Raw genomic sequence first — 12070 nt, 5'->3', positions numbered from 1 at the left:
TTCTGGTGCTTTTGCGCTACAGCTCCACGGAGGGGTTTATGGCTATGCAAAAATAAGCATATTATTCCTTGGCTGACCCTGCCACTAAAAATATAGGTCCCGTTATTATCGGACGTATGGAACTTTAGTTATTCCGTATTTCGTATCGGAGTCAAAAATCCTGCAGTTTGTGGTTGGGGAATTGTCTTAATTATTGTAAGTGCGTTTGATGCCTAACGAGCCATTTCCTCTCTCCTTCCATCTCTGCCCATCTGCTGGAGGTGTCTACTTCGCAGGTCTGTGCTAAGAGGAACTGCATTCGTATGTTAAATAGAATAGGCTATTGAGATTCTTGTACTGTTATTGGCATACAGACAGCTGCGTGGAGTGTCAGCTCTTGTCTCGTGACAAATAGGGGATAAGGGAGTGGTGAGGGGGGCTTCAGGGGGAGAAGGAAAATTTTCAATATCTCTCAATATTTCCCTGACAGATGGTTACAGACACAGTATGGTGAGCAAAGTGTGGGAATGGGTGCGGACACAGTATGGGGTGCAAGTAGACAAAATAGACACCGAGGGGATAAATATGTGAGGAGACAGTATGAGGAAGGGGGGAAAAATGTGTGCAGAGACTATTGAGAGGAATAGTGTGTGGGGGCAGTATAAAGAAAGGGCAGCATGGGAGTACAGTGTGCCGAGGATGGGGAATGTGATGAGGGGCACAGTGTAGAGACTGGGCACTATAGGGGAGACAGTGTGAGAGGACAGTGTGAAGAGGGGGCCCAGTATATACAGTATAGGAGAGGGGAAATGAAGGGCAAGTACCATAAGGAGGACAGTGTGTGGAAGTCATATTTTGTTCAGGGAACACAGTGAGAGGCAATTATTTATTGAGGGACTCAGCATAGGGCAGTTATTTTTATTCAGGAACATTATAATCACGCTACTATTTTTATGGGCATTGTGTGGTGATGTACTGCACAAGACCGGAGAAGATGGAAGTCTACAAAGACAAAGTGTGGATGAGAAAAGTCAATATAGCGTCTGAACAAGATGAAGAATAGAGAATGATTTCAATCAGAGACAATGTACCTGGACGTAAATGTTTGTATGTGATACTAATTCTCATCAGTACTGTGGTTTCAGCATGGTCCGCAGCCTGATGATGATTTATAACAACAACTCCCAGCATCATCTTACCATTGTTAAGGATATACTGGGAGTTTAGGTTCATGCGATAAAAATGATACAAATGTGTATGGATCTGATCTGACATTACTATTAATGTACCATGAACTGATGCCGGTTTTGGTGATGTAGTTCTGTGCTGATGGTGGTTCTGGTGCTGAATTCATGAATGAAAAGTGGTTCTGGTGATGTATCAATGGTGGTCCTGGTGATGTATTTATGTACTGCTAGTCATTATGGTAATGAATTTCTGTATTGCTGGTGGTTCTGGTGATGTATATCTGTACTGATGAGGTTTGTGATGGTGTGTTTCTGTATGGATGTCGGTTCTACTGATGCATTTCTGTACTGATAGTGATTTTATTGATGTATTATTGTGCTGTTATTGAATTTGATCGTGTACACATGTAATAATCCATGACTTGTAGGATTACGTGATACATGTCTATATTAATAAAGCATTGTGTCTGACAAATTATAGGTTACTATATTTTTATTTATGTTAGGAGCATTAAAAGGGTTGTCTAAGTTTGTAATGAAAGTATGCAGTTACTCTACGTGACTGCAGACTTCTGAATTCCCACAGTGAGCACTGCAACCTAACTGGATTCTCTGGTGCCATCGGTGAGAGCAGGAAGTCAAGAGACCACATGTATGCGATTTACATACATGCAATCATGTGCCAACTAGACATGCATGGCCTCGCTAAATTAAAATTAATTGAGTGAGGCTGGACACATCTAGTCGGAATCTGGTTGGAAGTTTGCAAACACTGCGTTTGTATGACCGTACACTCTTGCCGCAATCATGGAAGAATCCTAAAAGTGTGCAGTACACGCATTGTGAGAATTCAGAAGCCTGTTGTCACCTAGAATGACTGCCCCGTAGCATTCCAATCCTAAAAGCGTGTAATATACTCACTGTCAACTCAGCTTGCTAGTTCCAGAAGTCATCACATGGCCAATTCACTCAAGCGATTTGCATACTTACGGTCAAGTGAAATCTAGCGTTTCTGGTTGCTGCTCTCAGTTTTTCACTGAACATTGAGAATTAGGAAGAGCAGCTAGTTGGCACATGATTGTAAGTGTGTAAGTCGCATATGAATGAACGGTCACATGACGACTACTCAAACCGCATGAGGAAGGGGGGTTGCGCCAAACTGAATTCTTGCTCCCAGTGTGGAAAACCTAGATGTCAGGGACAAGATAATAGAACAGCACAAAGCTGGAATGGGCTACAAAACCATAAGTAAGACACTGGATGTGAAGGAGACAACTGTTGGTGCAATAGTAAGAAAATGGAAGAAATAAAAAATGACTGTCAATCGACATCCATCTGGGGCACCATGCAAAATCTCACCTCGTGGGGTATCCTTGATCATGAAGAAGGTGAGAGATCAGCCTAAAACTACACGTGGGGAACTTGTTAATTATCTCAAGGCAGCTGGGACCACAGTCACTGAAAATTACGCCTTAAAGGTTTAAAATCCTGCAGTGCCCGCAAGGTCCACCTGCTCAAGAAGGCACATGTGCAGGCCAGTCTGAAGCTTGCGAATGAACACCTGGATGATTCTGTGAGTTATTGGGAGAAGGTGCTGTGGTCAGATGAGACAAAAGTTGAGCTCTTTGGCATTAACTCAACTCGCCGTGTTTGGAGGAAGAAGGATAAGTATAACCCTGAGAACATCGTCCCAGTCGTGAAGCATGGTGGGCGAAACATTATACTTTGTAGGTGCTTTTCTGCAAAAGGGGACATGACGACTGCACCATACTGAAGGGAAGATGGATGGGGTCATGTATCGCAAGATTTTGGCCAACAACCTCCTTCCCTCAGTAACAGCACTGAAGATGGGTCGTGGCTGGATCTTCCAGCAAGACAATGACACAAAACATACAGCCAAGGCAACAAAGGGGTGGCTCAAAAAGAAGCACATTAAGGTCATGGAGTGGCCTAGCCAGTCTCCAGACCTTAATCCCATACAAAACTTATGGAGGGAGTTGAAGCTCCGAATTGCCAAGCGACAGCCTCAAAATCTTAATTATTTAGAGATGATCTGAAAAGAGGAGTGGTCCAAAATTCCTTCTGACATGTGCAAACCTCATCATCAACTACAAAAAACATCTGACTGCTGTGCTTGCCAACAGGGTTTTTGCCACCAATTATTAAGTGTTGTGAGCGCAGCACAGAAGCCGGGGAGAGACAGGAGGCAGAGGCACAGCCTCTATATAGCAAGCAGGAGAGTACAACAGCTGAGCAACTTGTAACAGGAATGGATAGGAGGCAAATCGATGATAGATGGACAAATGGAGAGGATTTGGAGACAAATTACAGGCAGGGATTGTCTCCCTGTCAGAGATATGAGTCCATGGATAGTGACTGTTAACAGGAAAAGAGCATCCAGGAACTGTCAGTAGCAGTCACAGACTACTATTCCAATATAAAAGCTTGCTACTCCAGCCAAATAACAATGGCATAGAGGAGTTTATAATTAATGGAGAGATATGCGTTTCTTTATAAGGGATTAAACTTCCCATCTATGCTTCCCCTTAAATATGTCCAGATGAGGAACAATCATAATCAAAGGATCATAACTCCTACCCTTAAGATAATGAAGAGACCTTTAAAAGGCTGTCTGCCACCTGTTAATCACATGAATCTAATCAAGAAACTGAGAATAGCTATCAGGAGATGAGTTCTCAAGAGCGCATTAACACAGAGGATTTAACCCTCAACTGGTGAGGTGGGGTTTGGCACACCCCAGTGAATTTTTGATCGGCTGCCACGTTTCATAATGCCCTCGGATTGAATCATCAAAGTATTACATTTTCCGATACTTGCGGGTGTCAAAAATTTGTTATACTCATGTGTAATCAATCGCCAATAAGAAAACGATTAAAACTAATGTGATCTTTGCATTTTCAGTAAAAATAAGAGATTTCTAAACACTGGGGTATTGGAAACCCCACCACCAGTTGCGTGACAAAAACCCCACCTCACCAGTTGAGGGTTAAATCTCCAAGAGAGAAAGAAAGAATCTGCAACCTTACGAACCAATGGTCTAAATTATACTAACACATCCTCTACATCTTCTTACCATAGAAGCAATAGCTTTGTCTCAATTCAATCTGAATACCCCTTAGACACGTCAGATGCAAGCTCTGAAAACTCAAAAGGCATCCAATCACAAAATAATTATAACGAGTCTAATGGTCATCAGTCATTTCAGGTCCTTAATAATTATTTCATTAAGAACATACACGCTACCAACGCACCTGTAACAGAAGAGTTTGAGGACAATTTGCAATGCTCTACTTCAATCCCTTGAATGTCGCCCCACCCCAACTCAAGTTAATATTTTAGACAGGTACTTGACTAACCCAGAAGGTAATTTTCTTCACAAAACTACGACCGCAATAGACAAAGTTACCCTTATTCAAGCAATGCCATGAGAGACATTCATTAAGGATATATTAATGGAGGTCAATAGCCCTGATTCACATACCGTATTTTTCAGACCATAAGATGCAGTTTTTTTCCCCAAAATTTGGAAGGAAAGTGGGGTGTGTCTTATGGTCCGAACAGTACTTTACCGTTGGTGGTGGAGCGGGGATCGCAGGGTCCTCCGGCGGCGGCAGAGGTGAGATGCGGCTGGAGCCGGGGCCTGTACCTCTGCTGGTGTCCGGCGGTGAGGCAGAGGAGCCGGGGGCTCTGCCGGGCTGTGAGCGATGTCCTGCAGTGCGGCAGAGCACGGTGTACGGCTTCCGGGGGCGGCGGCCATCTTCCCAAGGGAAAATGGCCGCCGGCGCATGCGCCGACCCGGAGCTCCGGCGTCCATTTTCCTGCAGATCACAGCCTCAGGACGCCGGAAACCGCACACGCTGCTCTGCGGCATCTCCGGAAACCACTCACAGCCCGACAGAGGCCCCGGCTCCTCTGCATCACCACCGGACACCAGCAGAGGTACAGGCCCCAGGCCACAGGTCCAGGCCCGTCCACAAGCCCCAGTCCACAGGCCAGGCCCCAGTCCACAGGCCAGGCCAGGCCCCAGTCCACAGGTCCAGGCCCCAGGCCCGTCCACAAGCCCCAGGCCCGTCCCCAGTCCACAGGCCAGGCCAGGCCCCAGTCCACAGGCCAGGCCAGGCCCCAACCAGACACCGGCATCTCACCTCTTCTGCTGCCGCCGAGTTCCTGAGGCAGGAAATGGAGGGACCTGCGATCCTGCTCCACCCCCCCCCCCAAGGTAAGATACCTAATCAGAGTATAAGACGGACCCCATCTTATAAAAATTATTTTTTTTCCTATTTTACACCCCAAAATTTGGGGTGCGTCTTATGGTCCAGTGCGTCTTATAGTTCGAAAAATACGGTAGTTTAGTTACATCCTCTGAAATTACAAAAATGAAAGTAAGAATCGATAAGGTAGTATCTTAGTAAACAACACAAAATCATTCGGAGATGGTGAGCTCAATTAATTCTTTACAAAAAGGTCTCATCTTTTAAAGCTAAGATGTCTAATCTTGAAGACATTTCTAGAAGGAACAATTTAAAATAAGAAGCATTCCTAAATCAGTCCAACCAATTAAATTAGATAGCTATATCACCAAAATACTAGCTCAACTAATTTCAAACATATGCAAAGATAAGACAGTCGCCAAGGTCTATAGGATTGCAAAGCCTCATTACATCTCTCCCGATATTCCAAGAGACGTTAAAGTAAACTTCTACTCCTTTTTAACAAGAAATACCACTATCAATGATGTGGAACTCAAAAACTATAGGCCCATTATGATTTCATCTCTTTATAGATCTATCAAGAGCCACTCTACAAGCCAGGAAATCTGTCTAACAAACTACAAAATAACTACTTTGTGTAGCATCGGCATCTCTGCCCTCTGCCAGGCAGAGATGTCGTCCCCCTTACCGCCGCGCTCCTACCCCGGCGTCTTGAGGCTCCCCTGCTGTTGCAGTCGGTACGCGCAGCTTCCTGGGCACTGTGCTTAAGGCGCGCGCACTCCTTTCCTCTTAAAGGGGCCACGCGCGCCGTCCTAAGGAGTCCCCGGCCAATGGCCGGAAGACTTCTCACATATAAGGGACCTCCTCCAAAATGGAGGTGCCCGTGCAAGGTTGTTGCTCTGTGTGCTAACTTTGCTTCAGCCCTTAGGTCCCGCTGCCAGTCTGACTACCAGTCCAGTCCGCCAGCCTGACTGCCAGTCCAGTCCGCCAGCCTGACTACCAGTCCAGTCCGCCAGCCTGACTACCAGTCCAGTCTGCCAGCCTGACTACCAGTCTAGCCCGCCAGCCTGACTACCAGTCCAGCCCGACAGTCAGCTTCCAATCCAGTCTGCCAGTCTGTCTCTCGGCTTGGCCAGTAAGCCTATCTGGAGCCTTTACCTGCTACCTGTCTCAACCAGCCGGAACACACTCCAGTCTGCCTACGGTCCAACCCGCCAGTCTGTTATGGGCTTAGCCAGTCCGCCTACCCAGAGAACTTACCAGTAACCTGTCTTGCCTGCCAGCCAGCCTACCTGGAGGCTCCGGCCTGTTACCTGCCGTGCCTACCAGCCTGCCTACCTGGAGGCTCCTGCCTGTTACTTGCTGTGCCTACCAGCCAGCCTACCTGGAGGCTCCTGCCTGTTACTTGCTGTGCCTACCAGCCAGCCTACCTGGAGGCTCCTGCCTGTTACCTGCTGTGCCTACCAGCCTGCCTACCTGGAGGCTCCAGCCAGTTACCCGGGGTGTACGCCAGTCTGTCTACCCGGACCACCCATCAGCCTGCCTGCCGTGCTCATCTGCTGTACCGGTCAGTCCCTGCCATCTGACCCATGGGAGTCACCTGCTCTCATACAAAGACTGGCCCAGAGTGGCACCTGGTCCCTCTGCTCGGTCCCTCCCTGGTTCACGGAGTCATTTGAGCCGCCGTGCGACCTTGGTCAGTCCGAGTAGATACTTAGTCACGCCCCTTTGGTCCCTCTTTGCACCGCAGCACAGAGGTTCCACCACTCGGATCCATAACACTTTGTGCGGGAATAAGCTACTGTTGGTTAGAATCAGCCACTTTGCAGGTCAATTTAGGAAGCAAGATTTACTTCCTTTTTTGCCAGTAGGACTAAATCTCCTAAGAACATTAAGGCTAAGTTCCCTCGATGCAGAAATGCTGCAGATTTTTTCCGCATCTTCCTGGCAGGGAAAAAGCATGCGGAATTTACATGCATTTTCCCTGCCATGGTAGAAGCGCTTGTCAAGCGTTTTTGCGTGCATTTCTGCATGCGGGTTATCAAGCGCTTTTCCAAGCGATTTTAGCATCACTTGGAAAAGTGCTTGACAACTTGGTCACACTATATAAATCCATGCAACCGGCATGGATTTATATAGTGTGACCAAGTTAATAGTTGAAAAAAAAAATAGTAAAAAATAAACATTATGATTACCTTGAGATGGCCCCCGGTCTTTTCTCCGGTGAGTCCGGTCTCTTGTACGGCTTGCGGTGGTCTAAGAGGATCTTTGATGACGTAATTTAGTCATGTGACAGGTAACGCGACCGCCGACGTCAGCGGTCAAGTGACCTGTCACATGACTAAATTACGTCATGGAAGGTCATTTTAGACCATCGCGAGACGCTGTGGAGCCAAGACGCATCGCTATGGAGACCAGGGGCCATCGGAAGGAAAGTATAATGTTTATTCTTTATCTTAAAGTCTCCTCTTCTCCAAACCCCGGTACCATCCGCACATTGAAACGCTAAATATCCGCATGTGCACATGTAGTCATGCGGATATTAAGCGATTCAATGCAAGTCAATGGCGGCAATTACGCAGCGTGTCCACAAAATTAATGGACATGCTGAGTATTTTTCCGTAATGATAATCTGCAGCGGAAATTTCCGCAGCATGTGCACAGAATATGCGGATTATCATTGGGGACCATGGGGCACGTATTACCAAGCGTTTTCGCAGCGGAAATTCCGTGGCAAAAACGATTGAAAAACGCATAGTGGGCACGCAGCCTAAAACTGCAAAATATCTTGAAACAAATCTAATCCCAATGCTAATTATCACCAACGGGAATAAAATCCCAGTAATTTACTCAGTCATCACAGACTACATATCAGCTAACATACACTTAATCCTATGTGGTTATTTGTTTCAAACCCATCAGGATAACAGAGACTCTCATTTCAATTAAAAATCAATATTTTTTATTCATTATCCATATTAAAAAAAAGAAAAACAATTTTTAAAAAAAAAAATGACAGGGGACATCCAGAAAAGAGAGATGCAATATACACTGTGTTCCAAATTATTATGCAAATAATATTTTCTCAGATTTTCCCAAATTACCTATATGAATTGCAGTCATTGTAATTTTCCAGTCAAATAACTATTAGAGTACAATTGAAAGGTTTTTGTACAAACTGCCTATGATAACAGTATATTTAAAAAAAATAAAATACTCAAACTGCACTCAAAATGCATGTTCCAAATTATTATGCACAGCAGAGTTTTCAACCTTTTCATTTTAATAAAGAACAAAAAAATGGTCATTTTTGAAATTATAAGCATTAGCAGGTTATTACAAACTGAAATCAAACCGTTTTCAACTCAAAACTTTATTCTAGGTGATGTTACATTTGCACATAGGACCCTTTGTCCGAAAGGAGCTTCTGAACTCTCTCGTCCATTGAATTTGTCAGGTTTTAGATGGTTTCTGCTTCAATTGTTTTGCATGAGGACAGAATACCCTCCCAGAGCTGTTGCTTAGATGTGAACTGCCTCCCGCCATCATAGACACTCCTTTTGATGATGCTCCAGAGGTTCTCAATGGGGTTGAGGTCAGGGGAGCATGGGGGCCACACCATTCAAGTCCCATTCAAGAGAATGTCAAGAGTGTGCAAAGCAGTCATCAAAGCAAAAGCTGGCTACTTTGAAGAACCTAGAATATAAGACATATTTTCAGTTGTTTCACACTTTTTTGTTAATTCATAGTTTTGATGCCTTCAGTGTGAATGTACAATTTTCATAGTCATGAAAATACAGAAAAATCTTTAAATGAGAAGGTGCGTCCAAACTTTTGGTCTGTACTGTATGTATAGTGAAAAAGCAAAGAATAAGCATGGGAGCTGTGCACACGGGCGTGTGACATCACCTACTGACTTCCAGGGATGCGCTACATGTGGACCGCGTGCGTTCCACTGCGCACCACCCGGAAGTCCCTTTTGCAAACAGGTGTAGTATACACGCAAGCGATGCGCCATCAAAGCACCTTACAGCTGGCACATGATTGATGGGATAACTTCCTATGGACGCACCAGCCCCGGAAGCCTGGCCTATCATTAGATATCTTTCATCTTTTCTTACTTTCTTTTTCATACATCAGATGATGCAATTGGCTACATGGCTCTATATATACTCAAGCCCCTCAGTGGATAGACACACCCCCGGAAGAAGCTTAACAGCGAAACGGCGTAGGGGTTCTGAGAGGTAAATGCTGTCAATATGGTCAGTTTGTAGCAATTTTTAATAGGTATATTGACTACTCCATGGCACTTTGCATAGTTGTAAGCAGTTGTTTACTCTCCAACTAATGGAATGAGATTATGCAGACAATTTTTTCTAAATATAAGCACTTAGCACTTTATGATCATAGATGTAAATGTCTGACTCCCTACTTTAATATAATTAGGGTATTGCATAATTTGCACTTTGTCAAATCTGTTTACATCTGTCTATAATACTGGTTCAAATATGCATCAAGTGAATAAGGTGGTTTAGTTTTCTGCTATACAATCATGATGAATGTGACATGACCAAGCTATATATTGCATCTCTCTTTTCTGGATGTCCCCTGTCATTTTTAAAAAATTGTTTTGTTTTTCTGTTTTTTTAATATGGATAATGAATAAAAAATATTGATTTTTAATTGAAATTAGAGTCTGTGTTATCCTGGTGGGTTTGAAACAAATAACCACATAGGATTAAGTGTATAGTAATATTTTCACAGTGTCTAGTGTTGCTTAGAATTTCTTGGACTATGTGAATAATTATGTTTGCTGTTTTCAAACAGCTTGGTCCATTCAAAATACTTAAAATGGATTTAAAAGCCAGAATGAATGCCTGGCAAACTAAGGCTTCAGATCTATTCAAACAGGGAACATCCAGTGTATGGTGGAATAAAACATCCTTAGAGAATTATTATACCAAAAGAATCATCCCACGTGGCTTACGTATACAAGTGTACCCATCTTTTGATCTAAAAGACGAGACTTTGAGCAATAAATGGATTAAGGCCGCAACTTTATGCTCGCTGGATTTCATCCAGATCATCATTGAAACAAATACTAAAACCCTTGGTGACTTGGATGATGAGTTGGAGGCATTGGAGAAAACTATTCACAAGGAGATTACAGGGGAAAATTTTGAAAAACTTATGACTGATATAAATAAATGGGAAGGAGATATCAGTCAGATAAAATCTAAGAAACACCAACGAGATCTAACTGAATTTGAGAACAATAAAATATTTCGCTGGCAGATTAAAAAACATAAAAACGTCACTAAAGTCTTCAATCAAGGTCAGTCTTATGAAAGTCCTTATCAGTCACAGACGGATGAATTTTTCATCCTCTAGTGATATTGATAGCACCAGTAGTAGGGGCTTTCATATGGACAAGGGCAAAAGACAGGAACGAAGATTTCAGGATATGTTTGCTAAGGCTGCTGGAACCAAAAAGGGAGAGAACTGTAGCACCCTGAGGACTCGGCTGCTACAGGGGTATTACACCTCAAGCCAGAGGTGTGGTATTCCACTCCCGGGTAAGGATGGAGTGTGGAACTGAGCTTAGTAGGCTGCATGCACTACATACATCCCATTTCCGGGGGACAGAACTACGGTACTCCCACTAGGTATATGTGCAGGTACGACAGCGTCTGTCCCTGGCTGGAGTGGGAAGGGGGGTGGAACATCCCAGTAGTGTAGGGGCAGATAGGGGGAGTAGTCTGGGTAAAGCTAGGAGCTCATTGGGTGCTGGTCACCTGAGCTCACACATAGAGGGAGTATATAAGGTGGGCACCATCTTAGGTCAGGGCCAGTCAGTCTTTGAGAGTCAGTCAGCTCAGAGGAGCTCAGCCAGGAGGGCTGACAGGGAGCTGTGGCTCCGGCTGGGCCCAGCTCCAAGGCCAAGTCTGCAGTGAGGAAGAGAGGAGTAAGAAAGACCCAGAGAGAGAGACAGAAGGAACCCCAAGATCCCAGAATTAAGCCAGAAGGGTGAAGGGTTGGCGGACACGGGTACCGGAACCCGAACTGGTGGAGGCCACTTATCCTCAGCCAGAAACCGGAGGTCTTGGTCAAGATTTGCCACGACCCTCACCAAATCCACCAGAAAGGCACACCGAGTATAGGGTCAGGGAACCCAGAGAAGGGTTGACCACCAAGAGACCCGAGGGAGCCGGCCATAAGTGGATCCCTGGTGGGAACGGCCAGGAGGAAGAGAGAGAGAGACAGGGAAGCTCAGGACCACGCTCCGGACTGCCTGGGGGTTAGCCGAGTCCAGGACCTGGTGGACGCGGCACGGCTCGGGTGGTCACTCAAGGCCAGAGTGACCAAGGAACACCCGTGAGTAAAAACACTGAACTTGCATCTCGTGTCTCTGACTCTTCTTACTACACCATAACTACCCCCATCATCCGCACCAGCTGCCCTGAGGCCATACCCCTCCCGTTGGGGGTTATACCATCATTGCTGCACCCATACCACCGGCCTCAGCGGACTGTTCTGCAGCGGCGGCTTCAAAGCCGCACTCAACGGGTGGCGTAGTCGATCAAGTTAACATCTACTGCCTTAGACTGCCACTTAGTTTGACACCCTGGGCACGGACCGGGTCACCGCCACAAGGACTACTACCCCTATCCA

The sequence above is a fragment of the Phyllobates terribilis genome, unplaced genomic scaffold (assembly GCF_046119375.1).
Source record: "Phyllobates terribilis strain yellow unplaced genomic scaffold, ASM4611937v1 Scaffold_15__1_contigs__length_34870131, whole genome shotgun sequence".
Taxonomy (NCBI): Eukaryota; Metazoa; Chordata; class Amphibia; order Anura; family Dendrobatidae; genus Phyllobates; species Phyllobates terribilis.
Note: the sequence above shows the minus strand (reverse complement) of the source record.